Source organism: Protopterus annectens, chromosome 6.part0 (assembly GCF_019279795.1).
Source record: "Protopterus annectens isolate FY-2018-M chromosome 6.part0, PAN1.0, whole genome shotgun sequence".
NCBI lineage: Eukaryota > Metazoa > Chordata > Ceratodontiformes > Protopteridae > Protopterus > Protopterus annectens.
Window position 1 is genome coordinate 171176731 of NC_056737.1, and position 12672 is coordinate 171189402.

A 12672-nucleotide genomic window follows, 5' to 3' on the forward strand; every position below is an offset into this window, starting at 1 on the left:
TAGCTAAAGCTATCTGGCTCCCTGTGCAAGCTAGAGACAACTGTCTACTCAGCTCTTTTCTCTTCAAATTACCTCATGAAAACATCACATCTTCTACTGATATGAAATGTATTGCATCCACCTCAACCTACTACCTGAGTTGTAAATCTGCAAGTAGCCCTTCACATGAAACCCATGCTATAAAACTCCATTGTGCATAGCATAGCTGCTCTGTAATCATACCGAAACTTGTGGCAATCTCTCCCTTACTAGTTCATCAAGTTACTTCAAGATCAGGTTAGAATACAAGCAGTTTCTAATCAACAGAAATAGAAATGCAGGATACTAGTGACACTGCTTAGCTAATAAACTTCCTTCCAAGCTGAAAACACTGTCTTTCACCCTTCCCTCCTATTCTCTAATGTATTACTTAACTTTATAGCACTGTAGATAAGTACTAATTTCAGTGACTTTATCTATACTGTTTTTACTTCTACATTATGATGGCTAGCTTGCAACAGTTGTTATGCTGTATAAATGCAGCTGAATGGGTTACAATCTGTTTTGTACTTCAGACTGCCATTGCACTTCTAAATTTCTGTACATATCTACTTATGTGTTGATATCTACAAATATTTGTTCTGTTTCTGCCTATCATTGTTACTTTTATTGTTATTGTTTTATTACTACCTGAGCTGAGAATACTGTTGGTCATTATATGATCAGTGCCCACAGTAACCAAAACGCAACTAAATACATTTTATGAAATAAAGCCAAAAACAGCCTCTGCCAAATGCAATACAAGGAGCTGTTGATGAAGACTCAGATTCATAAATGACATTTGTGAACAAACCAATTTGTCCAGATACACTTTAGAGTGGTTAGAGGAAAGGGCATATGGGGTCTACAGATTTTTTGGCGGGGATATGTTACAGTTGAGTTGGAGGTGGTAAGAGTTTAAGTAGAGTAGTGGGTAAGGAAGAGTTATGTCTGGATGGATCAGTGCTGTCGAGGAAATGGGGTAAGTGTAGGTAGGGGCTAAATGGGTTTTATGTGAGTGTAGCTGAGCTGGGAAGTCAGATTTAGGTGTAAACTTGCTGTACTGCAGGCTAACATCCAAGATGGCTAGTAGGTACTTTGGTGGACAGGTAGGCCTTGGGTTAATAGTATAAATGGAGGAGGTGAGTAATGGTTGTATATTTTTTTTTCCAGACTATATCCTGTCACTGTCAAAAATCTATAACAAGGCACACAGTAGTGATGTGGTGAAATCCGAGAAGGATGGAGTTTTGTCTTCTTATTATCATTAGGTAACATAAATATCTCTGCGAGTAACTGGGGTTTTGGTGGGCTTGTTTTGCTGCCGCATGTTGAGATGGTTTAGGATTTAGTTATGAGTCTAAAGTAATGTCGTTTGGAGTGATTTTTGTTGTTGCAGCATGTTAGATAGTTGTTAAATGTATTTATATGGATAAAAGTAATGTGGCTAAAGTTAATGTCATTTGGGATGGGTTTCCCCTAAGATAGTCATTGGTGGTGGTGGTAGTAACTCACATCTTTCTGGGTTTCAGTCAGCTGGAATCCTCTTTTGCAAGATGTTGTAATCTTTTACATTTCTTTATAGGGCTAGTGGTACTGCTGTTTGGGGTGATTTTCTCCAAAGATAGTTGTTGATGGTGGTGGCTTAGTGACTTACGCCTTTCTGTGGCTGTGTTGCTTCCAACTGAGTTGCAAGTGACCGTTAGGGAGTTTCACAGGCTCTCAACCTACATGCTCGGTGAGGCATTAACCATTATGGGGGGGGGTAGGGAAATAGTGCTGATGTGTACAGGAAAAAAAAACAATGTAAGAAACTCAGCACTTATAGTTTTATATGGTTATCTCACCACATGCTGCAGTACTCATTTCCAAAAGTAAATATATCTTCTCTTGTAGCCCCAAAAAAATTCCTTGTAATTACAAGATTGCCAGCAGTACTTTCAAAATCAACTGGTTGGTCAAAGGACCAGCCAACTATAGCCTCAGGCTTTGTGCCAGGACCAGCCAACTATAGCCTCAGGCTTCATGCCCACTGAGTGGCGCACAGCTATAGTTATCCCACTCCACAAGATGGGTCCACCTTGGATCCCGGGAACTACCATCCCATCAGTCTGGCGAGCCTGATCTGCAAGGGCATGGAATGCATTATCATGGAACTTATAAACAAAGACATTGGCAACCTTCAAACACTATACCCCACCCAGTTTGGGTTTGTGAAGGGCCAATCTTGTCTCCTGTACCTGACTGACTTCTTCAAATCAATATCCAGAGCTGTGGATGAGGGTAAGGTGGTCCACACAGCCTATCTGGACCTCGCCAAGGCCTTCGACACCATCCCCCACTCTGGAATCATAGATAAACTTACTATGCTGGGAATAAGTCCCTACGTCACTTGATGGGTTGCCAAATGGCTTACTGACAGAACCCAGACTGTAAAAGTAGCTGACTCCAAATCCAGCTCCAGACAAGTGACAAGTGGAGTACCTCAGGGTTCAGCCCTGGGACCACTCTTGTTTGGCATTTACTTCTCTGAAGTACAGGCCAACACTAAGGGACTCTGGCTAACAAAGTTTGCAAGAGCCATTAGTGAATCATCAAATGAACTGGATATTCTACAAAAGGGCCTTACAGAAATAGATGCCTGGTGCCAGAGCCATGGGCTCAAGCTTAATGCCAAGAAATGTATAGTTATCTCCTTTGGAAAAAAAACACATACCCATGAATTACCACATAGGTGGCAGTACACTAAATATCGAAAGTGTGATGAGAGACTTAGGGACACAGGTGGACAGTGGTCTCACTTTCGATAACCACATCACCACAACAGTCAGGAAATCCTTGTATGTGGCACACCTCATCACTAAGGGCTTTTCATCCAGAAAAAAGGAGGTCATTGTCCCACTGTACTCATCCCTCATTAGACCCATTATAGAGTATAATGCCCCATTTGGTATGTACCTCACAAGACATCTGCAACAGCTGGAAAGGCCACAGAAATATCTCACTAAAAGAATCACAGGCCTAAAGCAGATGTCATATGTTGACCATCTAAAAAAACTCCAGCTATACTCTGTGGCATATCGTCTACTCAGAGGTGATCTCTGCTTAACATACAAGGCCATGTCAAACCCTGAGCTGTTGGACATGCTCCACATAAATAAATCCCAATCCCTCAAAGCCACATGCTCCAGGGATCTAAACCTTGTCATCACAATGAACAAAACATGCTGGAGGTATAGGTTCCTGACCCAGAGACTCCCCATACTCTGGAATAGACTGCCCATACATGTCAAGCAGAGCGCCTCCTTGGCCCTCTTCAAAAGGAACTTTGATGATTGGATGGGAGATAGGAAATTCACCCCGGGGATCATGTCAGACAGAGGTCCAGAGAAGTAAATATTGTAGGAAGAAATATCCAGGGAATTGTTATGGCTAGGCTTGTATAGGCCCTAGGGCCGATAGCCTAGTACCAACCTATGAACCTATGGAATGACCTGATCTTTCACATCACCTTGCTAAGTAAAACTTCTAACAGTCACCTTTGGATAAACACATCCATGATACCCACTTTGTTACATTATTTTGAAGTCTAGCCATCTTGCTCCAGAAACTGCATACTCTGACAGGCATCTCTTCTGGTGGTTGGCACTCTAATTGTTTCTCTCTTCTGATTCATCCTCTGTTTCTTAAGGAAAACCTGTTTCATTGTCCCTATCTCCAGATTTTCACAAAATGACCTGATGTTCCCTCATCTTTGCTTTGTTTTAGAAAGTAAGGATTTTGGTTAATTCTGAGATAATGGAGGGCATAGATAATGGCATGCATTTCTTGCCTTCATGAATGCATATAACACTAAGCCTATTATTCTGCCAACTGTACAAGTTTATAGAACAATATTAAGAATCTGTCCTAATTTTGGACCTTTTCACTCTGATTTTTTTAGGGGGGCTGGTCCCGATTTTTTGCATGCAGGAGCTGGAGGTAGGTTAAGGGTGTTTAGTTGTTTAAAAGAATTAAAAAAAAAGAATATAAAGAGCAGTCAGTAGAGCAAGGGAAGAAGTAAATTATAAAAATATAGAGAAAAAACATAACATATGAAGTGAAAACCTGGACGGTAAATAGGGGATATTAAATGAGATAAGGACTGCAGTATTATAGGAGGGAGCATGTCTGGGCTTAAGCTTGTAGATACAGCATCCCAGTTTTGCTTCTCATTGTGGTTATTGTGGTTATTGAGTAGTTTATTAGGAGATGATTAAGTAAGAAGCAGGTGTGGCAGACATTTGTGAGCTGAATTACAATGGTCAGCAGTCATATATTATGTGTGTGTGTGTGTGTGTGTGTGTGTGTGTGTGTGTGTGTGTGTGTGTGTGTGTGTGTGTGTGTGTGTGTGTGTGTGTGTGTGTGTGTGTGTGTGTGTGTGTGTGTGTGTGTGTGTGTGTGTGTGTGTGTGTGTGTGTGCGCATGCGTGTACAAAGTCCTCATTGTTTTCTTTCTTTTGACAGATGGCTGGAGCAGACAGTTTGAGGCAAAGATGAAAGATGGGCAGCCATTGTAGTGCAAGTAGAAGAGCTGTTTTGGGAGCTGCCCAACAATTGAGTCTCCTGCGGCAGAGGTACCTGGTGTGTCCACAAGGAAGATGCAAGGACAGGCATCAAAGAGCAGGTTGGTGGCCTGGGGGAAATGGGAACATTAGTTGGCGGATACTGACAGGGTGGTCATTCAGGCTAAAGGAGCTATGTATAATGAATCACAGGTAATGATTCTCTGCTGGGGGCTCAGGCAGACATGCCTGATTTGGTGTAGTTTGTGACTAGCCCAGGATTAAGTGGAGGTGGGGAGCCACTTCAGCAGATGGGGAAATTGTAAACGCAGTAGTGGATTGGGAGCAGTTTAGTGAGGGGGGTCCAGAGGGATGCATTGAGTAGGGAGGGTAGCATAGGGCTGTCATTATGAAGTTTAGGGTCAGGTTTAGACCTGGGTTGAGTTGCAACAGCAAGAAGTGAGTTTGGATTTTGGGATGTAACTGGGGGATTTGCTAGCTACATAGGCTTTGAGGCAGGTGAAAGGGTGAGGGGAGGGGGTTGACCCCTCACATACTGGCTTTGGTTAAGGAAAATATCTGTAAAGGCGAGTACATGAATATGTTTGAGTTAACTGATGCTGAACAGGTGTAATGCTTGTTGGAATCTGAGATGGCAAATAGCAAAGATATTTTACTGGCCTTAGTGGCACTGGGGTGGAGAAGAGTGTGTAAGCTGCAAGAAAGAACATGAGGTAATTGGTTGTTAGGTTTGTGCATTACATGGCAGTTTGGCTGGAAAAGAATAACTCCATAGCATTACCTCTTTTGGCTTGTTTTCTCATGATCTGTGAGGAACAATGGCTTCAGATGAGGAACACCTGGTTGTGGTATGATTAGTGAATTGAAAAGCAATGGATCACTCTCTGCATTGGGAAGTTAGGCACCCTGACATTTGCTTAGCCACCATAATGGATAACTTTGGGCTGCTAGCAGATGGAGTAAGCTAGGAGGGGAGGGGGTTGGAGTGTGCTGGGCCTTTAATGTGGACCATTGTTCATGGACGGCATGCAGGTTCTTGCACACTTGTTCAAAGTCTGCTGGCAAAAATTCAGCTGTTTAGTGTGGCCATTGGGAGGGAATTTGGTCACTTCAGGTTCATTTCCAATCAAAGTGGGTGCATTATCTCCTTCGCTCCATGGATATCAAGGCTTTCAGGGGTGAGGTAATTTTTGAGGGCAGAGGGGAGGACTTTCTTTTTGGATAAAGAGGGGAAGGCTGAGTGATGCATTTACTCATTAAGGCGCAGGAATGACAGCACATTCTTAGGCAATTTCTTGATTTGGCAGTGACAGAGGAGTTAATTAAAGGATTTTCCTTAGAATTTTCTATTAAGTCGGGGTTAAGGGGCAGGATCAATCAGTAAGAATTTGCGTTCGGTGTGGGGGAGGGAGGAGATTTTGGATTTGATGGAGAAGAAGCAGGGTGCAAGCAGGTTACTGAGCCTATTTGATTGTCCTTTCTTTGACAGTTTTAAGGTGTCACCATTGGGTTTGTTCCCTAAGAAGTTGCCTGGTGAATTTTGGTTGATTCACCATTTGTCCTATCCTTAAAGGAACTTGGTTAATGATTTCATTTCTTTGTAAGATAGTTAAGTTAGGTATGCTTCATTGGATGACACAGGGCAGGTCACTCTGGGGGGTACAGATCCATCGTTGTTAAAGGTGGATATTGAATCTGCTCTTCAGTTATTGCCGGTATGGGATAAAGAGTAGTCGTGGTTGGGCATGGTGGTTGAGAAAACATTTTACTTTGACAAGGCCATTCTGATGGGATGTTGAGTGGCCGTTGCCACTTTTGAGCAGTTTAGCACTGCTCTCAACTGAATTTGGCAGCAATGGGTAGGCACTCAGAAGGGGTGCATTATTTATATGATTTCTTTTTGATAGGTGAAGAGTTTGAAGGAGCAATGGAAGGTATGCAGGCATTTTTTAAGGATGTGCAAGGAGCTGGGTGTCCTGTTGGCTCTGCAGATGCACAAAGGCCCAGCCAAGGCTTTATGATTTTTGGAATTGTTAGTAGATGTGAAATGAGGCTTGTTTTGTTTACTGCTCAAAAAGATAGAGCCCTTGAAGGAAATGATTGCTTGGGTGAAGGGCAAGAAAAAGGTGCAGATTAAGGACATTATGAAGCTGTTAGGGTTAATGAATTTTGCTTGCTGGGAAATTCATCCTAGGCATACATTTTGTAGGTCTGTGGCTTTCTTGTTGAAAGGGGGAGAAGCAGACATCATTGGGTGAGGATTTAGAAGCTTGTTCATGCTGATTTAACATTATTGTTAACCTTTCTGGATCAGTTTAATAGTGTTTTATTTTGTCAGTTGGATTGGGTTGGTCAAGGGGAGTCGCAATATTTTTACAGATGTGGCAGGGGGGTACTGCAATGGAAGCATTTTAAGTGGTGAATGGTTTGCAGCTCAATGACTGGATGATAGGTCAGATGAATGGAAGAAAGATTTGGCCTTTTTGGAACTGATGCCTATTTGGTCAGCATCTGTTGTGTGGCAGGACTGGTTGTGTGGTAACAGAGTAATTTTTCATTTAGACAATATTGCAATGATGTGGGTTTTACAATCAAAGGCAGCAAAATCTAGATTGCTTTTGTTAGTATTACAGAAATTGTTTCTGTAGAGTGATATGTTTTTTTTTTTACAGGTGTTCACTTGCCGGGTGTTAGGATTGGGAATGTTGACAGTTCGTCTCATTTTCAGTTTTGCAGGTTTCGCCAGTTAGCCCCAGAGGTAACAGGCAAATTGGTTGTATTGCCAGACGAGCTGTGGCAGATTTGACTGAAGTAATGAGTAATTTGTTCAGCACTCTTGGACAGTTTCTACAAGGAAGTTATATGGTAGGGCTTTATATGATTTTGATAAAGTTGTTTTGTAGCTACCTGAGGAAGAGGGAGTTTGGTCACATAAATTATTATTGCAATATTTAGGGAGGACTTGGGTGCAAGGAAAGGTGCTGCAGTTGGTGAAAGTTAATTTGGCTGCTATTAGTTTATTTGTGTGGGTGGCAGGATTGCAGGATTTTATGAAATCTTGGACAGTCGTTTGCATATTAAAAGGTTAGGGTAGATTTGCCAGTGCTAGGGCAGACAGGCGATGGCCGATGACAAGACAGGTGCTTAAGATTTTGTTGTAGGGTTTAGAATTAGTGAATGGTGACTCAGTGGATTATAATTTGTGGGTGACATAGTCACTATGAATGTAATATAGAGCATTTTAAGGTGTGAAAGTTGTTAGGGTCACTGGTTTGGCAGGATGTGACTTAGGTGTTAAGGTTGAGTTGGAGGTGTAAAAAGTACTGGGTAAGGAAGGTGTAAATCTGGATGGTTGAGCATTGTAGAGGAAATGAGGTAAGTGTAAGGAGGTGGCTAGTGGGTTTTATGTGAGTGTAGCTGATTTCAGAAGTCAGATTTAGGAATAAACTTGCTGCCCACCATCCTTTCCTCTTTTATGGCATCAGTGGTTTGGTTATTTCTTATGATTATGAATCAATTAAGTGGAGAAGAGGAACAAGATTATTACAAGGAGATATGTGGCACTCAAAATGTTAAGAAACAGCAATGACAGAGCAGAAAAATGTTGGATGTATATGGCAGTCTCATGCCAACCAACAACTGTACCTACTCAGCCTGAGCTTGCATTTGTCCTTTGCATGGCATATGCTAGTACTTTCACAGTTTCTGACAGTGAGAAGACAAACATGGATGAGTAAACCGAAATTTTGTGACTTTTTGTTATTCATAGGTTTATAGAACGATAGTAGGCTATTGGCCCGAAGGTCCTTATAAGCCTAGCCAAGAATTTCACCCATATTCCTACAAAGTCAGCACCTGTTTTCCCTATCCAGCAGAGATAAAGGTGGGATCCCAGGGGTGTATTTTCTGTTTCCTAACCAGTCGTCCAGGTTCCTCTTAAAGAGGGCTAGTGAGGAACTTTGCTTGACATGGAGAGGAAGTCTATTCCACAGATGGGGGAATTGTTGTGGCACAAATCTATCCTGCCAAGTTCTATTAATGTCACAGACTATTTTGAGACCTTGCATGTGGGTTGTGTGAGTGGAGTTTGACTTATGGATATGCAGCAACTCCATCAAGGCTGAGTCTGAGATGGCCTTGCATGCTAGACACAGGTCACCTCTGAGCAGTCTGTACGAGACTGACTAGAGCAACAGGGCTTTTAGCCTATCTGTATAGGATAGGTGCTTGACACCCTGGATTTTCCTGGTCAGAAATCTCTGCGGTCTCTCCAACTGCTGCATGTGCTTGGCAAGGTACATGCCAAAAGGGCCATTGTACTTGATAATGGATCTGATAATGGAGGACTACAGGGATGTTATGACCTCCTTGTTCCTGAATAAAATACCCTTAGTTATGAGGTGGGCCATGTAGAAAGCCTTCTGTACGATGGAGAAAACATGGTGGTCAAAAGTCAGGTTGCTGTCAACCTGGGTGCCCAAGTCCCTCACAACTGATTGTGTGCTTAGTACATTGTTATTAATGTGATAATTAGTGGGGACACCATTTTCCCCAAAGGGAATAATGATGCATTTCTTGGCATTCAGTTTAGGGCCATGCTTCTGGCACCAGTTATTATTTTGGTTAAAGCTCTCTTTGAGGATGTTCTCATCACTAGGGGAATTTATGGCAGTGTCCATCTTGTAGTCATCTACAAACTTGGTCGGGCACAGACCACTGGTTTTGGCTTGCACCTCAGAAACGTATATCCCGAACAGTAAAGGCCCAAGACCAATCCTTGGGGTACGCCACTTGTTACGGGTCTACTACTAGAGGTGGCTTCGCCTATTTTGACTGAGTGGGTTGTATCAGTGAGCCAGTTAGCTACTCATCTGATAACATATGGGTTGATGCCTAGCTGAGAAAGTTTGTCTATATGCCCGAGTGAGGAATAGTGTCAAAATCTTTGGCTAGGTCAAGGTAGACTGTGTGTTATTGAGATCCCTCCACAAAGAAAACTAATACCCTAGATTCTAGGGCTCTGACTTTGTGTCAAGGGATATGGTTTCATTGTAGAATATTATCATTCCCCTGGGGAAAGTGACTAGTGATGGGTATGTCTTAATTCGGATGGATATAATCCAATTTACCATCTTTATGAGTGTGACAATGTGAGGTACTGCTAGCTATGCCAGGATATGTAGGGCAGTGGGTGTATAACATATGCCAGTATAGCTAGCTAAAACTTTGTAAAGAATAACATGTCATTTGTATATCAAACTGATTTGTACAGATGCTTGTGTTGAAAATGTATTTGTAAAGTTGTTTTTGTTAAACATGTATCAACAGTGTGTCCTGCTGGACAGAAAAGAAATATACATTTATATCAAACTGTACTGTTGTAACTGAGGAAATGTATATATGTTAACAGAGGATACTGCAAGAGAAGAGGTTAATCTCAGTCCAGCTAACTTTGAAAAAAAGTGTGAAATTAAATTACTTAATTTAGGCCATAAAGATTGTATCTAACAGTTCTGATTGTAGGCAGAGAGACACAATGTCTGGGAAAACAAGTACTAGGAACTCTTCTGCATTGTCTTTAGCAGTGAATTAATTGCTACTCTAGAAGGGTAGAAGTTTGAAATTGTTTTATAATTTCGGAAGTATGTGATGTTGTTCTGCAATCCATGGCAAAAATTATATTTTAATAATAGACGAGACTGAAGTTTCAGAGCACTCTGTTTTTAGAACCTGACAAAAAAGGACCCTTCACCTACTTCATCTTGCCTTGCTCTAGTAAGTGACTCGGGAATAGTAATTCTTCAGATCAGTCAGGAAAATATAGTGATATTAGTTAAATTACTGTTTTCTGTATCTGTGTGAATCTATTTGTCTGTGTTATTTTAATATTTCCTGCGATTGGAACTCTGGTGTTTATTGTAAAAAGATATTCTATATTTTTGTGTTTGTTTTTATTATTTATTATTAAATATATTTAAACTTTTCACTGTGGCTGGTCCTTTAGAGTATATTTTTCACTTTGAGAGTACTTATATCTATTTGGTGACTTTGTGGCAAGTGCTGAAAACCGTATTGCATTGGTCAAACACTATCATTTGTATTAATATTAATTTCACTCAGTATAATTGGTTACCCTTGTAAGAGCCTTAGAGTAGTTGGTTTTGGAGAATCTGGTGGCAGTGTAACTACCTTGTATTCTGGGCAGAAGGGGGCATAGCTAGCAAATCTGTGCCAGCCTTTCCCATGTGTGTGTGTGTGTGTGTGTGTGTGTGTGTGTGTGTGTGTGTGTGTGTGTGTGTGTGTGTGAAAATCAAATCCCATAGTGTGTGTGTGTGTGTGTGTGTGTGTGTGTGTGTGTGTGTGTGTGTGTGTGTGTGTGTGTGTGTGTGTGTGTGTGTGTGTGTCAGCTGCTTGGAACAGGGACACAGAGCACTGGTTTCAGAAAGCGAGTGGTGTAACTATTTTTGTTCCAAGTGAACGTCTCTCTCCATTGTCAATGGTGAGGATTCAGGCTCTTTGATTATTGACCCAGAGAAGGGTTGTAACAATGAGATTGGAAACATTCACTGTTTACAGATGATAGGATTTTTTTTAACATTATATTGTATGAACACCTACAAGAATGCAAAGACATGCAAAAGCATGGGTTCGTATTACGTTATCGAAGTTCTGAAACTTTGAACACCATAAGGTCAAACCCTTATGTTCAAAGTGTCAGAGCTTCGATAACACTAAAAAAAAATAATAAAAACAAAGAATAAAGTCTTACAAGCAGGGGGGGCACTGTACTGTGATTTCGGAGTTGGTATATTTAAAGAGCAGGGGGTGTGGGGGTGCAGGGGGGCTTGCCCCCTTGCTTGCAACAGTTAGGTAGGTTTTAGGATTTTTATTATTTTTTTTTTAAGTTCAAATACTTGAAACTTCGAATATCTGAGTTCGATGTTCTCAGGTTAGAAGTTTCAAGGATTCGACAATGTAATAGGAACCCACAAAAGTATGAAGCATACTTGAGGGCTTTCAGTAGAAATTAATGTAGAAAAGCAAGTAATTTAAAACGTAGGCAAAAAAAAATCTAAAAATCATATTTTGGCTGTGGAGATATAATATATATCAGACAAGAAATTAAGTTAATTTATGCTTAAAGTTTGTGAAGAGTCTGACAAGACAGCCACTAAAAGAAATTGGATATATTAATTTAGTAAAATAAGAGAAATAAATGGAACAATGCCTTTATAGATTGCAACAAATTTCTAGGAAAAATATATGCATAAAAAAACGTAATGGATGAAGTCATCCAGAGGAAACACATGAAAATGTTTCAGGGAATAAATATAAGATTATATAAAAAATAGATGTAGGTATACTAGTATGCTATCCTTACTGCAATAAAGAGTGAGATGGAATATGACAGGACACGCTAGAGCAATGCTAGAAATAAGAGGCTACATAAACAGAAAAAGTTATTTTTAAAATCAGGTTCCAGTTTTAACAGGTCTGGAGTGAAGAGTAAGAAATAGAAAGGAAAAGTGAGAAAGAATATGTTTACTAGATGATTGATGAACTAATGAAACACCCCATCAGGAAAAATTTTATGACCTGAAAAAGCATCAGATTTAAAACTACACAGATTAAACGGAAAAGAACACAGAAAGGCAAGAATATGATGTAGTACACTTTTATATAAAAAAATGAACCTACAGCTTTAAAAAAAAAAAAAAAAACAGGCTAAGCCACAGGCTGTATCTCTTTGCAGTGTTGAGATGTCCAAGCATGTGACCTGATACATGATAACTAAATAGTGCACTCAATATGTAACCCATGACGATTAGCAGTATAAACATTAAACTATAGTCAGCATGCCAAAGGTTTAATGATTTACCATAGTACTAATTGCTTCAAGCCACACCTTAAATAGCATATTATAAAACATTTTGAATTACAGCATGGACTTTGTTACCATCTAAAGCTATAAAATCAACCAAGGTACAACTTAAGGTTATAAAATTATGTACAAACCCAAGAAGAGCAGATTAAAATGAAACCATCACAGGATACAGGAACATAATATCTTAAGTCTGCTGATTTAACTT